Here is a 27,377-nt window from a genome sequence, read left to right as displayed (position 1 = left end):
ATATTTGTTGAATATGGTCTTTGTCAATTAAACAAAAAAGTCATAATAATTAAGAAAAATTTTTGACTTTTCAGATAATTTGATCCTGAAATCTAATAAGTCATTTTTATTGTCTACTTCATAACCTTTAAAACTTCACCTTTCATTTTCCTAATTTCAGTACAGAGCAGTAGCTTTAAAAATAACCATGAATATTGAAAGTAACCATGAAAGATTTTTGAGATAGAATAATTTTTAAATTATATTTTATTAAACCCTATGATATTAATTCTTCACTCAACCAATACTTTGCAATATAAATAGGTCTTATGCATATGTGGAACCTAAAATATATTAATGTCATAAAATTAGAGGGTAGAATGACATTTATGAGTCTGGGCTGCAGGTGAGGGTGGTAGGAATAAGTTAGTCAAGAGATAAAATATCAGGGTAAATAAATTCAAGAGAATTATTGTAAAATTGATGAACTTAATTAGTAAGAATATATTGTAGGGCTGTGGCTATATAGCTCAGTGGCTAGCACATGTGAGGCACTGGGTTCAATCCTTAGCATCTCATAAAAATGAATAAATTAATTAAATAATTATTTAAAATATTATATACTAAAAAATATCAATGTGTGGTGTTATGATAAACTCATGTACCTTTATCTATCAAGTAAATAAATATAGCCCAGTATGGTAGTGCATGTCTGTAATCCCAATGACTCCAGAGGCTGAGGTAGAAGGACTGCAAGATTGAAGCCAGTCTCAGTAATTTAGTGAGACCTTCAACAATTTAGAGAGGCTCTGTCTCAAAATAAAACATAAAAAAGAAAGAACTGAAGGAAAGTAACAAGGGTTCAATCCAGGTACCAATTAAAAAAAAAATTCAAATACACATGGAGAAAATTACACATTTCCAACTAAGTAGTTCATCCTCCACTGCAATTTCCAATAAACTTATGGAAACTTTTTCAGAAACAATGACAGTGTGTGCAGTACTAATTTGGATGCTTGGACATTGCAGTGTTGTAATAGATTTTAATTCTACAAAAGTTATTAACACCCCGGTATGTTGGTATTATTTTTAAAAGTTTAAGAAAAAGATGAGAAAATTACATTTTAGATTTCTTTGGGTAAGTCAAATTTTCTGAGTTATCATTGCCCTTCTGACTGAAGAAAATCCTTTAATATTGTTTGTAGTTCAATTAGATCTCCTAATGACAAATCTTTTCATCACAAAGAGGAAAAAACAACAATAATATAATAATGTCTTCCTTTTCTAAAAAGGGTCTCACTGTGTTTCCCAGATTGGTATTTAATTCCTGGGCTCAAGTGATCCTTCTGCCTCAGCCTTCTGTGTAGATGGGATTAAAGACAAGCACCACCATGCTCAGTTTTCTTAAAATATTTTATAAAATAAAATAATACTAAATGTATAATTAATCTTATTATTTTAGCTACATGAATTAAGAATTTTTATTGTGATTGGGCTGGTGTTAGAAAGCAAGCAATATGAAATCTACCTTTTTAACCAATTTTTAATGTAAAGGAAGTACAGAATTTACTATGAGCAAAATGTTGTGTGGCAAACCTATAGAAGTTTATCATAATCCCATACCTCCTCCTACCCCTTCCACCCCTCTGCCCTATCTAGAGTTCATCTATTCCTCCTATGCTCCCTCTCCCTATCCCACTATGAATCAGCCTCCTTATATTAGAGAAAACATTTGGCATTTGTTTTTTGGGGGGATTGGCTAACTTCACTTAGCATTATATTCTCCAACTCCATTCATTTACCTGAAAATCCCGTGATTTTATTCTCTTTTATTGCTGAGTAATATCCCATTGTGTATATATGCCACATTGTTTTATTCATTCATCTGTTGAAGGGCATCTAGGTTGTTTCCATAGTTTAGCTATTGTGAATTGTGCTGCTATAAACTGATGTGGTTGTGTCCCTGTAGTATGCTGTTTTTAAGTTTTTTGGGTATAGACTGAGGAAAGGAATAGTTGGGTCAAATGGTGGTTCCATTCCCAATTTTCCAAGAAATCTCCATACTGCTTTCCATTATTAGCCGAATCAATTTGCAGTACCACCAGCAGTGTATGAGTGAACCTTTTTCCCTACATTCTTGTCAACACTATTGTTGTTTGTATTCATAATAGCTGCCATTCTGACTGGAGTGAGATGATATCTTAGAGTAGTTTTGAAAGAAAAGGCATGATTTTGGCACCAGAATAGTAGAGATTTTTAAAGCATCATGTTTTTAAAAAGTGTCTATTTCATTTGTGACATTATACAAGAAATCTGTGATGGTAACTTTACTTTTTCTCCATAAGAAAAGTAACATTGAGTCTAATTGTGCAGAGATCAATAGCCATACTATTACCCACTTCTCTATCATTAGTGTTGTATGGTTTCAGATGACCATACACAAAATTTAACAAGCTGATTTATATACAGAAACCAAGATTATATATATATATATATATATATATATATATATATATATATATATATTGCACTGATAATGTACTATCATGGAAAAAAAATATAAAAGAGTTCCTTAACTTTGGCTCTATCTTAGGAAAATGAAGAAGCCTATAAAACCCACTTAGAGTACTTTTCTAAAGGCCTGCAACCTTAACCCATAAATTGTACTTGTGTATCAATTAATAATCTTTGAATCAAAAAAAAACCAAAATAAATTATATTTACACAAAGCTTTTTAAAGGAATCATTTGAAAGTATATTGGGCTGTCCATAAATCAAAAGAGAAGCTTAACAATCAGACTCCAAGAAGAATAGGAGACAGTATCTGGGTATTTGTATTACTTAAGAAAACACTCATAATCTAGAGCCTATTTAATAGAATATTTTATTTTTGTTAACTTAGAAGTAATAAGATTTTGTTCACTTAGAATTAATAAGTCTTATAATAAAACAGTGAAAACATTATAACTAATCTACATTCTTGTCTTACTTGGCTCAGTACGCAAATTGCCAGGATGACAGTCTGACTGGTCTGTATTTTCTCATGAGCCTGCTTGTTCACTCTTGACTGACTGGCTCAAGAGGATTGTGCATCAAGCAAGAAGAACAGGTAACTCCTCAAAGAAATACTTGACCCTGAAGAAGTTAGTAAATGTTACTAGTTGAGGAAAAAAATCTTTTTAATCAAATATTTTCAAGACATACTGGATTAGATAAACATGTTTCTTCAATAGCACTTCAGGACTTTCGTCCATGTTTTTAATATGTGTTCACTGAACTGGATTCCAGGACTGCATGTTGGAACTTATTTTGAGAAATTCCTCATTTAAAGAAAAATTAGAAATGAAAAAGAGTCCTTTATATAGAGAACTCCCACTTTTACTCTAGGAAAAAGCTTCAGTTGACATTTAGATAAGAGAAGAAATGAGGCACAATCATTTAGGAAACACTGAGTGTGGGTTAGAATCACCTGGACAGCTTATGTTAACGCAGATTTCCAGATCCTATTCTCAGAGTTTCTGATTTAAGAAGTGGTAGGTTCCAAGAATTTTCATCTCTAGCAGTTCCCTGGTGATACTGATAATACTGGTTCTGGAATGGCTTTGGAACCCCACTGTTATAGTACTTGCAGGAATCAGTGAGTGAAACTAATTGTTTAGTCTTTAAATCAGTTGTATACTCATGAGCCTGGAGAGGCTCATGGTGCAGAGTAGCATACACTGTTTGCATAAATCCTTTAAACTTATTGTCCAGAAAACTAAATTTACCTTGCCATGCTAAATAATCTGAAGGTAGTGTGAACTCAAGGACCCTCAGTTTTCTCTGCTTTCATTAGGTATAAAATTAATATTATGTAGGGATACCTCATAGAAATTTCTCAGAAGAATGCAACCATTCTCAAAATAGTTTCCAACATAGACATCTTCTCTACCAGATGGAATATATGGGTACTTCAGAAATCAGATTGTATTTCCCTGAGAATACTGGCCTCTGGTTCGTTTTGTCAAAAACAAAACAAAACAAAAAGAAAATTACAAGAAAAGAAAAAGTAAATAGTAGCATTTCTTCATGAAATGAGGAAACCCTTTTGAATAGTCTGTTCTCCATAAGCACAGAAATAAATAGGCATTCAAAAGAATGATAAAACTATGATTCAATACTTTATCCACTTAGATGATTACAAGATCTCACTATGATATATAAGCAAGCATTTAATTTTCTTGGAACATATAATATTTTCTGATTGTTAAATTGTATTTTCATATTTCTCAAGGATTGACGTAATGATTTATCATGTTAATTTAATTAGGTGAAAAAGCTATCTGATGTTCACAAATTGGTCAGCTGAAATTAAGCAATTTAATCAATGTAAATCACCAAACTAGACTAAAAAAACATCACTCTTTGTTATGGACTGATTTGTGTCCTCAAAACCTCTAACCTCTAATGTGCATGTATTTGGAAATAAGGCCTTTAAGGAGATAATTAGTTTAATGGTGTCATAAGGGCAATGTTCCAATCCAGTGAAACTGGTATCCTTTAGAACAGTAAAAAACACCAATAATATGTGTGCAAAAATAAAAAGGCCTTGTGGAGCCCAGAGGATAAAAATGATGATCTAAAAGCCCGGGAGAGAGGCTTGAGGAGAAATTCTGTTGGCACTTGGATGGTGCACTACCAGACACCAGAAGACAAACCAAATTTCTGTGGTTTAAGCCACCCAATCTGTGGCATTTCTCTATGACAGCCCAAATTGACTTATACACTTCTTATTGTCTGTCATTCAGTGCTTTATATCAGTATTTACTAAACACACACACACACACACACACACACACACACACACACAGAGAGAGAGAGAGAGAGAGAGAGAGAGAGAGAGAGAGAGAGAGAGATGTACCATAAAAGATTTCATAGTCCAATGAGCTTACGAACCCCTGAATCAAGTAAAGTCAAAACAGTCATGTTCACTGCAAGGGTTAAAGTCAAACAACTGTCTTTACTCAAAGATTTCTCATACTTGTAGTATTTTAATATGCATCATGAATCTGATGTGAAGGTTATTCAATGCAACATTTTCCAGCTTCATAGGCCCAATATTTTATTTCTTTTTCATTATGCTATTTGAGCACTATCATATGGGAAGACTATTTTCAAATATCATCCTATGTAACTTAAGTTAATTAATGATACTTCATTATTGGAACCAGTGTTTATTCTTCTTATTGACTGAAGTAATTTTAATTGCTTCCTTTTGTATTAGAACTTTACACAATTGTTTAGATTATTACTTTGGGCCCCTGCATTAAATTTTCAGAGAAATTGCCAATAAAATGTGTTTGTAAATATATATTTAAATGTAAATATATATGTGTGTAAATATGTGTATATATATAATTTATAAATATATTTATAAAAATGCATATAGATGTATATATATATACACATATATACACACATATGTGTGTGTGTGTGTGTGTGTGTGTGTGTGTGTGTGTGTGTGTATAAGAGAGAGAGAGAGAGAGATTTTAAGGAAATGGCATACTGGCAGGCTAGGGACCCAGAGAAAATTTGATCTCTAATCCAAAGACTGTCTGAAGATGTAATTCCTTCTTTTGGGGACCTTGGCCACTTCTCTTAATACCTTCAACTGACTGGATGAAGCCTACCTGAATTATGAAGAATAATCAGAATGTATTCTGTCCACTGTTTTAAATATTAATTCCATCTTAAAAGTAACATCACAGCAACATCTAGACTGGTGTTAGGCTAAACACTTTGTACTATGGCCCAGCCAAACTGACATATAAAATGAACAGTCCTCATAATATCTATCCCCTAATTTGCTTTTATTACACTTTGCTACTTTTAAAACCCAAGTCCTCAAGCTCAGTCTTTTCTCTTTCCTGGTATTTAAGTGGTACACATCACAAATACCTTGGTAGCATTTGTTAGACTAGTCAGGACTCCTCTGCACACAGCTGGTATGGGGTTGCTTACTACACTGTGATCACCAGGTGACACCAAAGAGGGAAATTGCTGCTCCTTTCCCTGTTTGTAGTTTTCTCCAGTTACCAGTCCTGAGAAATTAGGGTTACACAACTCATTCTGTGTTCCACTAACATCATTGCAATCTGTTCATCCCTCACTTGCAGTCATTTCTGTAACTTGCATTCTTAATTGTCTTTTTTTTTTTTTTGCTGTTTTTTTTTCCAAATAGAAAAGATCATGAAACTTCTAATATGTCTTTTCTAGGCAGAGTCCAAGAATCTGTTAATTTACATTGACTTATTTTTAGTCATCTAAAGGATAATGTTTTTTGTTTATTCATGACTTTTTCATTGGTGTTCTTTTCATTCTGGTTTTTTATAAAATATGTTATAACTTACTATGGAAATTGTCACATTTAGTTTATGGAATTCTATGCTTGAGTTTCTTTCTCACTTGGTACTGGGGATTGAACCCAGGGTCTCTTTACCACTGGGTCACATTCCAGTTCTTTTTATTTTTATTTTGAAACACAACCTTGCTAAGTTGTTGAGGGTCTCATTAAGTGCTGGGCTGACTTTGAATTTACAATCCTCCTGTCTCAGCCTCCTGGGTTGCTGGGTGTTTGCCACTATGCCCAGCTTCTTGTTCAAAATTATTAACTGTTCTGAAAACTCTGTCTCACCTTTCCTAAGCTGGAAAATAATTACACCTTGTACTTCAAAAAGATCAAGCCATCTGAAAGATGACTTCTCTATCTCGCTCTTCTTATCACTATAGATTTCTTACTGTTCCTATACATTGCTTTTAAGAAAAACTATATAAATTTCTATTCTCTGAAACTAAACTACTTGACATTTAACAAAATTGTTTGGATATAGATACATACATACCATTTTCTGATTTTTAAACATGTTAGCTCAACTCATATTAAGTGTTTTTTAAAGACATTAATAAATAGTTTTATGGCAGGAAAAATCAGAAGATAAAATGCCATCTTAATTAATTTTAGGTGCACAGTTCAGTAATATTAATACATTCAGACTTTTTTTCAACCATTACTACCATCCACCTCCAGAACTTTACTCTTCTTGCAAAACTGAAATGGTACCAATAAACCCTGGCTCTCCATCTTTTCCTTTGCGTAATCCATTGTAACCACCATTCTACTTTCTGTTTGTATGAATTTAACTTCTCTAGAAGCCTTACCTAGGTATAATCTTATGGTCATTTTCCTTTTTGTGACTGGCTTATTTCACTCAGTGCAGTGTTTTCAAGATTCAATCTATTCATTTCTAAATTAATTTTGTTTCAGGAATACATACACATTTCTATAGCCTACATATTTCTGTTGCCTACTTATTATTTAGATTTGTTTATCTTCATCATTCCTTCAACTTCTATTTTGGTTAAATTCATCTGTATTTTTTTTTTACCTATTTTAGTTGTAGATGAACACAATACCTTTGTTTTATCTATCTATCTAATCTATTTATTTATTTATTTTTCTGTGGTGCTGAGGATGTAACCCAGTGACTCACACATGCATGCTAGACAAGTGTTCTTTCACTGAGCCACACTCACAGCCCATAATTAACTTCTATAAAATAGCCACCTAATAGTTTCCCCAAGGTATTCTGGCCATTTATAGTTCATCATCCACAACTGACAATTAAGTATTTATGTTGTTGTTATTGTTGTTATATTATTGTATCTCATATTAGAAATCTATTCATATTATTCTTTGCTTAAAATGTTACTGTTTGATTATCTCAACTTCTTTAACAAGCAGATATGTGAGACTCTATTTTGACACTAACTATAAAAAACATTAAAGTAATTACTTTTATATTCTCCGAAGTTCATTTATATATATATAATATTTTTATTATAAGAAGCATGGAATTTGTGCTTTTGTTTTTAAAACAAATGTGGACTTGCACAGTGTTTTATTACAGTATAACTTTTGTTGACCATTTGTGAGGAAGCCTAATGATTTCAGGATATTTCACAGGTATGCAGGAAAATTTCCTCAATGTCTATTATGTAAGGCTCCTAAGGGTGCTACAGAAAAGTATGGGGTTCTGATCATATGTTATGCTTCATAAATATTATTTTGAAGTTAGAATTTTATTATATTTCATACAAGTTTGCTCAAAAGATATCCATAAATGTGTGGTGTATTATGATTATGCATATGCTTTTGGTGAATCACTAGCTAAGAATATGATGTTATTCTAAATATGGTAAATGAAAAGTCATAATTTCCTGTCAAATTATTAGTTGAATTTGAATAATTCTTACACGTTCATTGCTTCTATAAAAATAACAATGCAATTATATTTACATAGTCTTATCATTATTCACAAGGGAACTGGAAAAGGTCTTGGTAGGTAGCAGTTGAGAACTAGGCTATAATTATTTCAAATAAGTGTAAACAACTTCCTATATAATAACAGTACGGATAGATGGCCAATATATTACTATGCATAAGTATCAAAAAAGTAAATCAAGAAACTTTGAAAGCACAAAATTATCAAAATTCTTTATTTACATATAAGTGAATAAATATTCTTTTACTAATGTCCACTAGAACCTTGCTTTTGTCTTCCAAACTTCTAGATTAAAAAAAAAAAAAGGATATCCTTCAGTGAATTACTCTACTCCTTGACTACAACAACGTATTGTGCCTTTAAATCTACGAAGTATTGTGCCTTTAGAATCATCCACCAGATAACCAATCTCCCAACTCTGATTATGATACCTCACAGTTCTTGGCCTGTGTCCTTTGCCTTTTAGTATGCTGTAGCAGACTAAAACAGCTAAATTTGACTTTAGTGTTTTGAGGGTATGTGTGATGGTAGACTTCAATACTAATGACAGATGTTCAGTATACTTATTGTCACCTGCTGTTATCTTCTAATCACATCTTTACTTGTGCATTTTGCATTCATAGCTTAATTTATTACAATTCAAATAAAATTTCATGATCGCAATGTTCTGGAAATCATGCTATAATGAACCTCATAATTTTATCTGTATTTTACTTGCTTAAACAGAGAGGAGAACATAAAGAGTGGAGAGAAGGAGAAAAAAAAGAGAAGGTTTATTATGTTATTTTTTTTTTTTTATGTTGGACCTTAGTGTCAAAAACCTTCTCAGTGAAAGGACAATTGCTTGAGTCACCATGAGCCTCTTAGGTCACTTTTTGTTATAGACAACTATAAAATCTTCTGGAAAGAGATACCTTTCTAAAAATTGTTCCCAGAGTATATACTAGTCAATCATAGAGTTTTCTTGAAAAAAAGAAATTTAGCTTCAAGAGTTTCCTTATATCACTTCCTAGGAGAAATATACAGGCATGTCATGTGTCACCAGTTTTCCTACTATGAGAACTATTCCACGATGCTGTAGAACATCTCTAAACTAAAAAAAAATGATCTTCAGAAACACTGCAGGAAAGGGAAATAGAACCATTAGGAATCTATTATTTGTGTGAGTTTTTAAAACAATATATGTAAACAGAAAGAAAATATTTTATCTGTAGTATATATTTAATTTTAAGTTTGATTTTAAATTTTAAGTTTAAGTTTTAAATCCATTTATGTTTGTATATTTAGGCTTCATGCTTATGGGAAAAAATAATCATGGGACTTATAAAACAAATCAAAATTTTAAAAAGTAAAGATTAAAATCAGTCAATAATGGATAAATTTCAACAAATAATTAATAACATACAAAGTACATTAATGAGCAATAACTATCAACAACAGAAAGATTAAAAAATTATCAAATATTTGAAAATTAAGCAACATCTAAGACACACTGGATCAAATAGAAAATTATAAAGTAATTTAGAAATGATTTTAAATTGAAAGAGAATAAATACATAACATCTAGAACTTACGCAATATCACTAAAGCAGTGATAAAGACAGAAACATATATCATATCATATGTTTACAATGGAAGAAAAGTCTCCAGGAAATGATTGAAGTTTCCCCAACCAGAAGAACAAATTAAACTTTTGCAAAAAAGAAGAAAATAATAAGATTAGAAATCAATAATATTCAACATATTTAGCAATTAGAGAAATGCAAATTAAAATTACACTGAGATTTTATCTCATTCCAATCAGAATGGTGATTGTCAAGAATACAAGTAACAATAAATGTTGGCACAGATGTGTGGGGAAAAGTACACACATGCATTGCTACTGAGTCTGCAAATTGGCACAACCACTCTAGAAAGTAGTATGGAGATTCCTCAGTAAACTTGGAGTGGCCCCACCATTTGACCCAGTTATCCCACTTCTCAGTATATATCCAAAGGCCATAAAATCAGTATACAACAGTGACAAAGCCACATCAAGGTTTATAGAAACTCAATGAACAATAAATAAGCTATGGTATTAACATAGGTGCCCTTCAACAAATGAATGGATATAGAAAAAGTTGTATATATACACAATGAAGTATTACTCAGCCATAAAAAAGAATGACTTTATGATTTGCCAGTAAATGGATGGATCTGGAGACTATCATGCTAAGTGAAATAAGTGAATCTCCAAAACCCAAAGGTCAAATGTTTTCTTTGATATGTGGTTGCTAATACACAATAAGGGCAGAGGGGGATAATAGAAATTCACTGGGTTTGACAAAGGGGAATGAAGGCAAGGAAGGCGGGAATATGAAAGACAGTAGAATGAATCAGACATAACTTATTTACATATGAATATATGACCTTTGCATCCACTTCATGTACAACTACAAATATGGAATTCTAATTAGAATAAATTATACTCCTTGTATGTATAATATGTCAAAATACACTCTATTGTCATGTATATCTAAAAAGAACAAAGGAAAAAAGTCAATGAAAATGGATATGAGAAGTAAAGTGATTTCAAGCTTTTAAAAAAAAACAATAAAATCATAAACTTTTAACCTGACTTTTCAAGACAAAAAGGTACAAATTACAGACCTTTTGTTGTTGTTATTGTTACCAGGAATTGAATCCAGGGGCACTTCCCCACAGAGCCATATCCTAAGCCCCCCCCCACCACCACCACCTTTTAACATTTTATTCAGAGACAGAGTCTAGGGACTTGCTAAGTTTTTCAGGCTGGCTTTGAACTTGCAATTCTCTTGCCTCAGCCTCCCAAAAAGCTTGGATTACAAGCATGTGCCACAATGCCCAGACAGACCTTACTGACTTTAAAATGCCAACATATTAAAGAGCTCAGCGGCAATGAGTCACAAAACTACCAAAGCTCACTTAAAAAGAAATGTCAGTTGTTCTACATCTATTTAACAAATGAATCTGTATTAAAATCATTTCTACAAAGAACACTTAAATAAATCTGTAGTAAAATAATTTCCATAAAGAATGCTACATGAAATGAAGAAACAATAGGAATTATATAATATTTTTCAAATAAAATGAAGATGGGAGAATATCACCAAAGTAACTTAAGAAAAACCATTTATTCTGAAACAAAAGACATTATAAAAGTAGAAAATAATGCACTCATGATATGAACTCAAAATTTATTCATCTAAATACTATACACCCACATATATTCATTTGATTACTTATTCAATGATGTTTTACAGGCACTGAGTAAGGAGGAAGGAGTTATTCTTTTCAACATAATAGGATAACAGTAGAAGTTTTATATGCAAAATGACCTTTGCATCACACATAAAAATTAACTAAAAATTCATAAAACAATACTAAAACCAATAAACAAATTCTTTGCCTTAAATGCCTTATTGAACTGAAAGATTACTTTTTTTAACCTTCCTTACAAGTTATATATCATAGATTTTGCAAATGGTTCTTCCAGAACACAGATTTTCTTTTAATTAACAGTGACCTTTAAAAGATTTTAGTTTCAAAAAAGTTGAATTGACACTTTCCTTCTTATATAAATCATACTTTCTGTTTCTGTAGAAGAAACATTTCCATAATGCAATATTCAAAAGATTTATCTCCTATATTTCCTTACACTAGAATTCTAGTCTTATCTCATATATAGGCTTAGTCAATTCTTTGATAATGCATTTATTCCCCATCCAGCACATGTAATGTCATATTTAGCCATCTTGTTATATATCTGAGTTTCCTTAGTATTTTCAGATTGTCAGAGAAGAGCTCAGTGGAAAAAATATTGTTATCAACTCTATACTCTATGCATATTGTTCAAAAAACAATGAAATAGATTATTTTTAGATTATTAATAAGATTATTCAAAATTCCATAAAAGGGCATGAAAGTCCCACCTCTCTGTCTAGTAAATTTTCCAAGGAGGAGGAAATGTAAGCATTGACACAACACAGTGAGGCTCAGGTGGAATATTCTGATCTCAGCTTGTGTGGTAGACAAGTGGAAAGGTAACCCCTTTGCTCCTGCATATGGTAATGTCCAGACAACATGTTGTTCATGAGAAATAGTTATTTTAAAGAAAAGTAGAGGGAATTAATCTGACAATTGGATCCTTAAACTTCCTAAAGCCATATTGTTTATGATCCTGTTTTAAAATATAACTGGAATTTGGGAAAGACTATCCTATTTTTCAAGACATACTGAGTAAAACTTGCAGATATGAAATGCATGTGTTCTTATGATTGTGTATGCAAATTTTAAAGTATATATACATCAAGTTAATCCAACAATACTAGAAAATATTCAAATAATTAAATCTCAAATTACTTTATCTTTTGCAATGCTTAAATACATTGAATTCTAGACCAATTGATTTGTATCACTTTATAACTTTTATCATTAAATTGACAAAAATAATTTAGTTGTGATATTTAGCAAAATTAGAGTTAAATACTTATGTTGTTTACATATATTTTGTCTTTTTCAGTTATGAGTAAAATTCAAACACCAGAGTCGTATACATACACATGGGTTTATCAAAGAATACACTTACTTCTATTATACTCCTAATTGAGGAAATAATAGCTTTAGTTTTTAATTTTATTTATCAGAAATTATGAGGAGCAACATTATTTTATGTTTCATAGCCTTTTAAATTAATAAAAACTATTATTTAATAAATTAATTCAATCATATGTACAGATTTTAAAACTTACATTAATAATATGTATTACAAAATGTATCCTCTACTTTTTCTCAGTGTACTTCTATAAGAGTTCTCAAAACATATATTGATATTGATTAGAATTGAAAAATGAAATTAGATAATCTGAATGATTTTTTTTCTTAGTCCATTGGATTAAAGAGGATTAAACAATTGTAGACTTGATTTCAGAAATGAGACTTATCCATTTCACCTGAAATTTCTTCACACCTGGCTGAATCTGGAACATTGGGGGCATGCAGGATCACGATGCTACATTTTGACCTGTTAATGCTATTTCATTTCTACTCACACTGTCTTTAAATACTATGAGACTAATTAAGTGACTTTGATCCTAACATCTGTTGGTTAGATTAAAAATCACAATGATCAACAAAGTTACATTCTCATTTGAAAATTTGAATTTGGCCAAGAGTTGAAGGACATCAGGTTGTTGAATGTTAGGTTGAAGAATGGATTGTTAAATAAAAATAAATCTTTCTTTCTCTTGGTATAATAGTTGTAAAATCTCCCAAGCTCTATATTCTTTGCATACATTGCAATCCACTGGATGAACAAGCTTCCATCTCAGCTAACCTATGTCACCCCCTATCCTCCTCTCCTCTATAGACTTGGAAGGCCTGGGGAACAGATTTAGTTATGTCATGTTTCATGAGTATAAATTCCTTGGCCTCCGACCCAGGAATCTCATATCTTTTGCCACATCTGTGAAGCAGTCGTGGCTAAAATTTTCGATTATTAGTATCATATAATCCCAGAAATTTTATACCTCTTGACAGTCTTCTGATAAAATGATATATATTCCAGTTGAGCCTAAATAAACAAGAGTACTGTGAAATTAAATTTCTTGCATCAATACTGTTTAACAGTCAGTACTAAAAATCAAGACAACGTATGTCAACATAACTTTACTATTTGCTCCAATTTTTTTGCTCAAAAATAAATTTATGTGAACAAATGAAAAATTTCATTGGATGTGACAATAATTTTTCAAAATGGACTGACCATATTAGCCTTATTTTCAGGCACGCTTTGCCTTAATTAAGAAAAGTATGTTCTTATTAAATAACTCTAATTATCCAGATTTCTTCTAAGATCCTAAACTTCTGGCATCCTCCAATCTGAAGCATATTATAAAGCATATTATATATATACATATATATAAACAATAAGTAAATGAACACAACTCAGTTACTTTTGTTTCAATTAAACTGATGTAAATTTTTAAAGGGTTTTAAATGATTAATTGAACTTCTTTTACCAATTTTTTTTATAACTGCCCATCCAATTCATGTACATAAAATTCAAACTTTGAGAAAAATGTATTGAAGAATTCTGGCTTTCTTTCACTTCATCTTTAGTAATAGGAAACTGTAATATCCAATGCTGAAGAATTATATCATTTAACAATATCTCTCCACTCTAATTTTTTATTTACAAAGTCTTCAGTGTTTTCCAAGTTGGCATATTACATAAAATCTACTTGCCAATTTATATTGTTATTGAAGTTACTGGTAGTAGAAGGACGATTTCATTATTTTCTCAATGTGCAATAAAACAAAAAGTCTCTTCATGTAAATATTGCAGGCCAGATTTTCTTCACAATATCCAAGCAGCCTTTAAGACAAATAATGTTGTTGTAGCACTCTAAGTATTTTCAGGTTTGATTACATGCTACAGCAAAAAAAAAAATGACTTCAGCTAATACAGGAAAAATGTGCAAATACATTTTGAAATATCTTCAATAATGTTAAGTAGGAAATATATCTGCTACCTTGTAGCTTGCAGACTTTAAAGAAACATTCAAATGTTAGATAGAATTTACATATGTTGATCTTCACGTTCATTTTATGCTTAATAGTTAGATATAAGAATTTCTTAATGAAGGGAAAAAAAGCTATAAAGAGACTTCAATAATTTTCTTCCTACTTTGGAAAACAGTAACAATTTTATCATCTGATGTCTAAAGAATAATAATAAATATGTGGTAAAAAATAAATTTCCATTTAGCACTAGTACCAAAAAAAGAAAACAATTAAACATGAAAAACAAAATTATCTAACAACATCATTAATTGAATAACTAGACTATTAAATAAGGTTTTGTTATTCTACATCCATCAAGAAATATCCTGTTTTTAGAAAAAAAGAGGGAAAATGATAAGTTTCAGTGGTAAATATTTTGTACCAGTTTCTAAGGTGTATGTGCTGCAAATAACTATTTCCAAGCAAAATCATGTTGCAGTAATGAATGATAACATGATCAGGTCATCAGGAAAGAAGCAAGCCCATTATTCTGTTAAAGAAACGAATTTATAGATGGTTGATGATACAGATAGTTTAATATAGCTGATCAAGTAAGAAATAGGCTGTATCAACACAAATACAAATGGAAAGACTGTCCAAATTCAAGGAGTCAGTAAAGTGGGCCAGACTCAAACAAACAGGTATATTTGAAGTACTCAGATCAAGTAAGAATTTTTAATAGCAGTGGAAGTTTGAAAAGCCAAAGATATAGTAGCTTTCCATGTAAGAAACTCTAGACAGAAGTGCAGAAGGTGAAGGGTACACAGATTATAGTCAAGCTTTATAGCTTTTATCCAGAAACAGAGAGAGTTGATAAGAAGATTTGGAAATGCAATATTCTTTCTTTAGTGCTAGGATTATAACTATACTTAAAGATAATAAGCACATATTAATTTCATATACACATATCTTCTTTAAAGAAGATGAATCATGGGATAATAAGAAACTTTTTCCAAAGATGCAGCTATCAGGCATAAGATGCAGGAAAAGCAATGGTTATAGAAACTTCATTGATGTCTCTTGAAGCAGGAGATTATTACATAATCTCCTCAAGATTTCTAGAACCATGGTTAGAGTAGAAATGGGAATATAAGTATTGGCAGTGGGCATGCCTGCTAGGTAAATATCACAGAATGGAAGTTGGAAATTTGCTAATCAATTGGCCATTCATAGTAGTTTCCTGATTTCCACCTATGAGTCAAGCTGTGATGTTTAGTTGTTTAAATATCATTTTGATAAAATATAAATAATGGAAATATATCTAGGTCTATTTATAAATCTAAGGTTGGCTCAGCAGAATTATTTCCTATTATGGGATAAATTGTAGTGTATCATCCCAAGACTAAAGAAATTATCCTCGGATTAGTAAAGTCAGGAGAATTGAGTGAAAATTCTATATTACATACCGTGAGTAATATAGGTCATAATTGGTAAAGTGAACCTGAATGTCAGAAGCATGGGCTGAAAAAATTGACACTAAAATATAAATCAAGAAGACAGGGACTCTGAATGTGGAGAACAATTCAGGATGAACTGTAAGAAAAAGGTTAAGCAAGTGGTTTATGAGTAAGCACAAGGAAAATGTCAGAGGTCCATTTTTAGATTTGTCAGCTACATGGTGTAGGAGTGTGCCAGATAGATCAAAGGAATCATGCAGAACTGGTCAGACGTATGGCAGAATGTCAAACTTATATTTTAGAAAATGGTAGCATGTTGGATCCTCACTTTTAGATTACCCATTCCTGGAGGCCAGGTTATAAGATATCTTAGACTTGACGTTTCCAATAATTATGTTACTCCAAAATTAAACTCATTTTGAATTCTAAAAGATGTCTATGTATACACATGAGAATATAATTACTGCATACTTATTTTAAGTCAACAACTATGTACAGAATACGATATGAATTTTGAATTTTCTAGTTTAATACTTATCAACTTTGAAGTAACATCATCACCCCACTATAAAGACAAAGAAATTAATCATTAAAAAGATCAAAACACTTTGTAAATTCAAAGAGCTAATAAATAGCATATATGGAATTCTAAGCGAGGACTGTCAGAATCAGCTCCTAACTTCCATACAGTGGTATAATTTTATGATGGAATCCTATTCTATTTTTATCTCCATTTTCTTTGGCTGGGAAAGATAAATTTAGGGATGTAATAATCATAGTGAAAGGAACCCTTTTGTTTCAGCCAATGAAATATTTTTGTTATCTTAAAAATGTGAATGAGTGGAGGTCACTTTAAATTACTTGACACTGGAATGATCAAAAAAAAATGTATCATTTAAAGTAATTTCATGTATTATCTATATTTTTTCTCAAAGACTTGGTGAGCCAAGTTAATATTACTGCTATAAAAAGCAATATGAAACAATAGAAAACCACAAGCATACATTTTTGGGTTCAAAGAACTACTCAAGTTCACTAAATTAGCATCAAGAATATTGTGCTTCTGAGCTTTACAAATTCAAACTCAAAATTAAATTTATTTTAAATAATTACAATTAAGGAAGATTTTTTTATATTCAAAGTTTTATTTTCTCTCCTATTGTGCACAAAGACTTGAACATGAGGAATTATATGAACAGATGAAAATTCTACTTCCTTTGTTAGATTCTCATTTCACATAAATGTACCAAAGAGATGTTAGAATGCATGTATGCATGTCAAAAGGTAAGTAAAGAATAATTCTACACACATAAGTTGATCAGAAAGAGTCTGCCTGCTTTAGTCATAAATTTTGCTGCTATGATAGCATATGATAATTAAGGAATAAGGAATTCATAAATTATTTTTAAATTTACAGTATTATTTGCATTTTTATATTGTAATCAGAATATGGACCAAAAACTTATTGTCATATGCAAAATAAACATATTTCACATATGAATTTTGTGATCCCCTTGAGAAGTTCATTTCTAGTTTTTTCCAAAGCCTCTAGGGTTTGAACTACTCTGGTTTTGCATTAGCTATAATTTGTGGAGTGTGTATTATGTGTTATGAACATTTCATATCTTACTTCATTTAACCCTAACCAAAATCCTGTGAGAGAAGTATTATTTTTTCTTATTCTAGAGATGATGTTGATGAAAAGATTACTCATGTCCCATAGTAAAAATACATCAATAGAATTAAAATGGATCTGTTGTATTCCATTTTCTAGCCTTCCATATCTTCATTCATTGCCTGCTGAAAGCACATAAGATACTATCCTCTTAAAAAATATTTATTTATGAAATGGTTTCCTTCTTTTATCCCATAAGGATTTTTGTCCACAAGATTCTAAAATAGCCAATTTAATCAAATACACATAGCAGAATTTATTTTTTTCAAAGATTCAAACAATGTATCTGTAGGTGAACATATTTTATAATAGAAACAGCTATTAAGTTACATAAACAACATAGTCTTTATTAAGCTATTAAGTTACATAAACAATATAGTCTTTATTAATTGAAAATCTCCCTTTATTTTCATTTTACTTCATTGAATCAATTTATTTTCTACTTAGATTTCTATGGTGATAATTATCTAAACCTTTGAATTTGGAATCAGACCAAAAGTAGAAACCAGATCCAATTCTAGGCATTGGAAAAAAGGTAGGGTGTAAAGTGACACCTTTGTTCCAAACCATTACCTCACACATATTAAATCTCAATAATGTGGTCAGAGAATAATGGACCCCAATTCTACCCTCAGAAAGCAAGCTTACTCATTGACACTCTCTCAGAAACTGATTTTAAGAAGCATCCTCAAAGAACAATATGACAGCCCATTCTGCAAGCCTATCTAAAAAAGATGCCATAAAGACACCAGGAACTTTGTCATGAATTAGTTAAAGAACTGAGCTGGGTGTCAGTTGTAAATCAACACAAGTCACTTAGTGAAAGCAGTTAATTAGCCTTATGTCAAATTATCCTGAACTCACTCTTCCAATGATCTGCCTCTATTCATTCTTTGAGCAAATATTTATTCATCTTCTAATGTGTGCCACGCACTTGGGACTATTCTTTGGATGAAACAACGAAAACAACAACAAATAAAAACTTTGCAATTTTTAAAGTTGCAGGTACATTGTCCTCCTTTCCACCATTTTCCAGTTTACTCTGCTTAAGTTCAGGATATGGTATTATCTTTCTTTCTTAAACATAAAGCATAGTTTTCTATTTATACATCTATATAGTTAAAAATAAACATATTCCACAAATTTCATTGAATTTTTATCATTGGTAAATTTGTCTATTTTTCCTTGATTAATCGGTATTATCCCATGAATGTTGCATTTGGTTAAACTTATTCCCAAATTCAAAGTGTTTGAATAATGTTAATAGCTTTATAAATTATATTTGTACCAAGAGAATAAAAGAATTAATTTGAACTATTTAATTACTGTTACAGATTATAAATTCCTAGGGTATATTTTCATTAAAATGAACTTTTGTGTATAAAAAGGTTTATTTATTAATTTACAAAGGTAAATTTGCCAAACTTTTCTAAATATGTCTGAATTCATGTTAACATTAAAATCATTAATTTTCTCTAATTGCATATTTAAGAGGATATAATATTGTATAACATTTATTATCTTTTTCTTGAGAAAATAAATACAAATTTTTTGAGGTGAAAACAGACATTTAAATTCTCAACAAATAATTTCTTGTTATACTTTTGTATAGTAGAAAATAATTAATCATTTTGATTAATATTCTAGACATAACTGGTCAGAACTGAAATGTAATCAATTAGTACTGTTCTTGTTCTTATTTTTTATTCTAAGGATATTACATTATTTTGTTAAACTTATGTAAACATTTTAGTTGAGGAGAACACTGTAGCTAATTTCTTTTCTATGAATTTTTTTTCAGATGTTAGATGTGCTGCAAAAAAAGGCTAAAAGAAAATAAAATGAGTGGTAGATTCAGAAAGGAAACTAAAGGTGAAAATAGAAACTATTCAAAGCTTAAACCAGCATTCCAAGTGAATTAATGAATGTTCAAAATCTGTATCATATTCTAGATAAAAATGTATAACAAGCTATTCTTAGTCGAGACTGAATGTTTTTATGAAGTACAAAAATGTCTTTAAAATCCTATCAACGTTATAATAAAATTGGGTAAAATGCCTCTTACTGAACTCTGCCAAAACCCTGTATAACCCTGAACTTAGTCTTGACAAAACTACTGAAAATAAGTGTTTTTTATTTTCAGAATGGAAAAACTTAAACCCAGAGAGATTGTGAATTGGGGTTAGTTGCAGAACCATTACAAGAGGTTGAATGTTCTTAATTTTTTGTGGGATGGGGGGTGGGAAGGATTGAACTCAGGGGCACTGGATCATTGAGCCACATCTCCAGCCATATTTTATATTTTATTTAGAAGCAGGGACTCACTGAGTTGCTTAGCACCTTGCTGGTTGCTGAGGCTGGCTTTGAACCTGTGATCCTTCTGCCTGAGCTTCCCCACTGGGATTACAGGTACGCACCACTGTGCCTTGCAAACTTTCTGAATTTTAATCATCCCCTTTATATGAAGGTATGTTAATATTTTGAGATTTTCAAAACCCAATGTATTCACCACATGTTGCAAAAATAACAAATTCTAAAAAAAAATAAATAAATAAACAAGAGTAAGAGTAAGCACACTAGGATAAATGCTAATGTAAAGAGCAGAACAGATAAATTAAGAAATGAATAATAATGTATTTTTTTTCTTGCTCTGATATTGCATATTTTACAGAATGTACTCTGGGTCTTTTAAAAACAGTAGCAGAAAAATAAATTTCAATTAAACATAAAAGTTAACAAAGAAAATAAGAAAATTTTGCAAAATGTCATTCCCTCTTCTATGCTCCCACAGCACACTTCATACAACTATTAAAGGGATCATCATTTTTATTGTAATTATCCTTACAGCATAGCTCTCTCGATAACGAGCCTCAAGAGGGCAAGTGCTATATTTTATTCATTTCTGTGTCACAAGTTTCTGGTATAGTGACAGTATATAATTAGGCATTAAATAAATACTTTTGGATAAATTAAGGAGTGCATTGCTTTAAAAAATGCGTGAATGTATCTCTTTCAAAAACATATGTGTGATTTATAATATAAGATCTTAGAGTATGGCAGGATTAATTTTAAAAGTAACTTTTCTAGCTGTGTTTATGCTGCTGTAACGAGTGAAATGGCACTGTTTCAAGGTCTCTATTGCATCCTAGAAATAATAAATTGTTCTCCTACTGAGTTTAAGCTTTAAAGTTGGTAGTTGAAAACCCAAGAACAATTACATTTTTTAAATGGGTAAATGAATTCCTGGGGTCATCTCACCCAGATCCTTAAACACACTTGTGAAGTGAATGGCAAGTTTTCTTCACAGAAGACTGGCAGCACTAGAGTTTACCTTGTGGATATTCAATTACCAGGTTCAGCAGACGGATGTCCAAAGAAATTGGCATTGCTGTTGTTGTTATAAATAAGTTCTAGTTAGGTTAGCCAAGTTAGGGCTAACCTAACTAGAACTTATTTATAAAGTGGAGTTTATTTACAGGGACTGATTCAACAAGTGTTTGTTTTGTGCTGTTTCCTGAGCTGAGAGCATGAGGGGCTAAATTCAGTAACCTGCAGTATATAAGTTCAATGAATTATCAACCTTGGAACAAATAATTTACCATAGTCATTAGTATAGTATTAAAGTGCAGTATTACAGTATGTTAAGAATGTCATTATGTTTTTTCTTATTGCAATAATCAAGACATGTTTGAAAAAAAACAAATAATTTGTTCTGTACATTTATTCCTTCTCTAAACTCTTAGGTTAGTTTTGCTCAATTTTTAGAAAGTGTTTTTCCATAATTAGTCATGCAAAGTAATACCTAAGAACAATCATGAGATTTTTTTTCACTTGTCTAAATAAACTTTTAAATTCATTCATAGCTTCTCAATATGGCCATTTTTATTAGAAATGTGTATCTTTGCTTCATTCTAAAAACAGACTAAGGCAAGAGCTAGACACAACTAAGCTATTTCAGGAAGTGATCTTGAGGAACTATGTGGGTTATTGGGAAGTTTAAAACAGAAAGAACAAAAAGTCTACTCAAAAGATTTTCAAGTTGGCCACCATTTAGGAAAAGAGCTCATTCCCACTAAGGGAACTCTGAGAATCTTTACACAGGCTAAGAATTATCTGCCCAAGGAACAAAAGAAGTGAGTGCCCTCTAGATCTAATAGTCCAAGGCAACCCCATGAGATATTGACATTTTCACTGTTCTTGACTTGTATAAACAGCAGAACTGCTTGCATCTTCCTATGGTAACCTCATAGGGCAGCGAACAGAACTTCCATACCAGAAGTTAGAGATAATCATACAGCTAAGCGAGTTACAGTTAAGATAATTTCTGCGTACAGCTGGGAATTGGCCTAAGTGGTACCTGATATGGTCAGTGATGTTTTCACTTTACATTTAAGGGATACCATCACACAGCTGATCCTGCTTATTGATGTTGCTGCAGAAGCAGAATGTTGGTTTCTGGTGATGAAAGATTCCTTTTTCATAAAATAACAGAACTGGATCCCTTTTAAGTGATGGAGGCACAAATATAGTATTTAATCCTTTCTCATATGTACACATATACATTCTCCCCCAAATGCTTTGCAAGTAAAAAGGCAGGAACATATTTTATTCTTAGCTCTATTTATACATACTTATGTGCCAGACATACAACACTAAAGTAATGTTGGTTAAGGAAGCCATACAATCCATCTTCAGTTCTTTTGTGTCTGAATCTCCAGCATATAGCCAGCAACTACTTACATAAACCCAACAATATTTAGGGGCAAGAAGCCTCCTATATCCAGGGAAGGTGGCAATAATATACTGAAATAACTTTGCTGAGGAGATGTTTTTACACAATTTTCCTTCAATTGTTAGAAATTTCAATTTTACCTTCACAACAAGAAGCACTCTCTAGAATTTATATGAAAACCTTCTCTATTCCCGATCCATATGATAAATTGTAGCAGAGAGCAATTCCCTTTTCAAATTGTTTTCTTGGTGTCCTCTGTGGAGTGACAGACTTACTAATAAGCCCTTGGGAGGATTTGAAAATAATGTGCCACAATTGGTCATAAATTAAAATAGTGTTGTAGAAACCACATCAATTCTGGCAGACACCAAGTATTCAATAGAAAATTCTACTCATATTCCATCCTTATCCAATATGTTATTAATCTGGGGGTAGCCATGACGCTGACTCAAGTATTATTTATACACATGCATGTATTTATAAAATTTACCTTATTAAAGAGTAGTATTGAAAATTATAATTAGTTTGAAGTCCAAGATTGCATTTGTAATGAGAAAGTTAAAGTTAAAATCCCCCTTTCCTTATGTGTCCAATCACCTGGTTGCCCTTCAGTTTCAAAAATTCAACTAAAAACTTAGGGATATTTTTACATTAAATTTGTCATTTATACAGCAATAAATTTTATTATTCCTCATATCTTCTGAAAACTACTCATACATAATTATTCTTGACCCTTAACAGTAATGCGGAGACCTCAGAGTTACTGTTAAGCATACTCAATTGCTAGTTGAGGACTATTGCTCTACCAATAGTGCTATAATTTAAAAATGTATTAAAATTGATTGCAGATTGCTGGTTTATACAAATGAAGCCCACATAACTAATCCAATCTTTAATCTACTAAAAAGTATTTTAAGAGTCTCTATATATAGCACATAATACATGCTTTGGAAGAACCAAATTAAGAAATTAAGTGGCTTCTATTTTGATGTAGTTATCATTCTGATGAAATGTTGTCAAATGGGAAAGAGTGACAAAATCACACAATTTTGTACTGATTCTGACTACAAAGATGGTTTCAAAATCATAAAGAACTCTGAGCTTGAGAAGTATCACATGCAGGTAGAGATTAATCAGGGACTTAGAGAATGAATAATGTTTCAGTCTTGGAAAGAAAACATCTACAGGCTTAATAATAAAAAATGCAAATGTCCTGTAAATGAGGAATCTATATACTGAAAAAAAAAGAGATGAGTTCCTGAGTAATGGCTTTCCCAAAAGGCCATTCCAATGCAACAATGAATACAGGAGAATAAATGCCAAGGAATAAATTTATAGAGTCTTAAAAGCCAAGCAGTGAGTTCATCTATCTTTAAAAATAAAATAATAGGATTAAAGTATGTTTTAAGAAGAATGTTTTGCTAGCAGCTTCAGATAAATTAGCCTCAGAAAGTTCTATTGGAGGGCTTGTTTTAATAACCTTAGGATGAAATTATGAAACTGAAGGCTAGGAGTGGGAAAAGAAACAAGACGAATAGCAATTAATTGGCAACCCCAAATCAGAAGTCTCAGTGAACCCTCTCATATCTGTATACTTTCAAAGTGGAAAAAAATCTTAAATGAAGTTATTGCCATCTCCACTTCCCAGATTCCACCTTAAATTCCAGGATAATTTGCTGTGGCAGACAATAAATGAGGATTCAGAGCTTGATTGAAATGTTTCTTAATAAAGTGTGTGGTGTCATTATTGAGTCTAATTCTCAACTACATGGTATGTTTGCATCTCATAAACCCTATCCTTACCAATAATCAAGCACAGAATTAAAAAAATACAGTGTGGAATCAGCATTAATGGAAACATGTGGACTATAAGCAACTGAGCAAGTTTTCTTAAAGCCATGGGGGGAAAAAAAAACAGATTAGAGTTTTAGAGACTAGCAAGGAAAGCTGTGTTCCTACATTCACATTTACTGGATTTGGCTCACCAGAGTTTTAATCTCAGGCAAACAGCTTGCTGCATCTTTGCTTAATACCTTCTGGGTGGAAACTAATTTTACTGTTGATTAGTTAGGAACATATTTGAGCTTGTACCACTACTTTAAAGGCACAGAATCCAACTATCACTTTTTTTTCACTTTACCAATAATTTAATACTCAGAAATAAGCAAGTACATGGACCTCTGGAAATGAAAATAAATGCCTATGTAGGTTGTTATATATGTAGAAATAACAATTTTTTAAATAAAAATATATATGTATATATTCATTTTATTTGAAAGAATTGTGATTATAGATAGATAGATAGATAGATTCAATAATAATTAAAGAAATAAACCTATTTGAAATTACACAGCATCAAAGTTCAAACCTTTCTCCTTCACACACAGTTGTTATATTTCCACAGTCAACCTGAATGACTATTCCCACAGAAGTGCTTCCACTTCTCTTTTCATCCCTTCATGCTTCACATCTCTATCCCTTCTTCTAAGTTAGATAGCTCTGAAAAGCACCTATCCAACCATTTCCACGTAATTACCAAATTTTTACAATGTGCTATGCACCTATACAACACATTTTGTCAATGCAAGCTTTGCTGCTGTTTATCAGAGTGTTGAATGTTTATTTAAAAAAAATCATAAAAGAAAGAAATGCTGCACCATGTGCCATCCCCCACCAAAAAAGAAGGTAACAGCATCAAATTACTTTTTTGAGTCACTGTGTTTCTCCCCAACCAAAAAAACAAAAGTTCACAGGAAAGAAAAAGACAAACTGATGAAGAAGCTTTTGACATATCCTTCTATAAAGGTCATCTCTACTTTTAATTTTTTCACTAAACTGTTACCTCAGGAATATGAAAAACTCCTTCACTGCAAAGACTCTCTTTTGATGCTTTTTATAATTCAGCATGCAAACCAAACTTCTGATTACAGAGAACGAGAATGTGCTAAACACATATTTTCAGATTTAATATGACAAATTTAGAAATTTAAAATGTTTTTAAAAAGATATTTAACTTAGTTTTCATATTTAATGTTGAATAAATAATAGCTGAAAAGCTAACAGACTAAATAAGAAAATTTGTAATGAGCTGACAACTTTATTTTTATATTTTTTACCTTATTTAAATTAGGCTTTTTATAAATATACTTTGTAAATATCCAAACTGAAGTTATGGGCCCTGAAACAGAGAGTCTCTGTCCTTCAGGGTAAATCATCCAATTACTAGACTATTTTAGATCAATTCATAAAATAAAACTCAACAATATTCCTGGGCATGTACTTTGGTGTGTTTTGGAGAACTATAAAGCAGGACTATTTAATGTCTCTAAAATCTTTATCCTTACCACATAGTAAAGTTTTGTTAGTTCGATTACAATGATTTACATTTGTGTTGAATTTTTTTTGTTTTGTTTTGAGGTCCTTTTATCCCTGATTTGGTAACCATATTACATTGTGTGCCTAGTTCACAGTTTATTCATCCTTTCATCCATCAATGAACACTTGAATTGCTTCCACCTTCACTTGTTGTAAATAATGCTGCTAAGAACATGGGTGCACATGTGTCGTTTCAAGTTCCTGTTTTTGTTTCTTTTTTTTAGTACACACCTAGAAGTACAATTTCTAGATCACTTGATAGTTCTATAATTAATTTTTTGAGTAAGCACCATACCATTTGCAACAGCAGCTTTATCATTTCACATTTCCACCAGAGACATACACAAGTGTTTTGATTTTCCTAAGCACATCTTACAATTAAACACTTTTTTCTTTTTAAAACAAATTCAGTATACCTTTAGAAAGCTACATGTAGTGTAAGTGGACATTTTGCTAAATTTTCACAAAATGAACACAGTGCTATAATCAGTATGCAGATGAAGACAGGCTATTGCCCTTCTCCAGAAGCCTATCTGGTATGTCCTCCCAGCCACTGGCCTCTCCCTTGAGGAAACTTTAGCACAAAAACTACTTACATGTATTTATTATCTCTTTAGGATTTTTGCAGAATATACTCATTTATATCTTATTTATTTTGTTGGAAATTATGGTTGTGGTATTCACTTATTTGGTTGAATGTCATAGTAACCTCTTTATTTGTGTTGATATACACATATACACATGTATAATATTTTACATATTTACTCCATATATCAATGGATAAAGCTATGTGTGCACATATATACATATACACACAATTTTAGCAACATACCAAAATATGTTCACCCATTCGAATGTAACCTAAATATTTGCTTTATTTACACTTTGTATCAACTATGAACATTCTTAATTCATCCTTTGTTGAACATATACATGAGTTTTCTACCATCAATTATTGTATATTTATTTATGTAAATAATTTATCTTAAAAAATGTCTAAGTAGGCAAATTTTGAACTTTATACTTTGAAGAGCTTTATAAAACAGATAGTTGTGTCAACTTTGTTCTTAAGATATGTTAGTGTTGCAGTTATTCTAGATCTTTGACAATACAAGGTGTTATTTATGTAATTTTTGTTTATAATTTAATTTATCAGATGACAAATGAAGTATGAAATCTTTTGAAAGTATTCATTTACTCTCTTTTTGGAGTAAATATCAGTTCCCTGATCATTAATAAGTAATGTCTTATTTTTTGAATTTTTTGTGAATATCAATCCTTTTGTGTTCACTAGAATCTATAATTTATGTTTTCCC

This window comes from Urocitellus parryii, chromosome 1, assembly GCF_045843805.1.
Source record: "Urocitellus parryii isolate mUroPar1 chromosome 1, mUroPar1.hap1, whole genome shotgun sequence".
NCBI lineage: Eukaryota > Metazoa > Chordata > Mammalia > Rodentia > Sciuridae > Urocitellus > Urocitellus parryii.
This window is presented reverse-complemented; position numbering follows the sequence as displayed.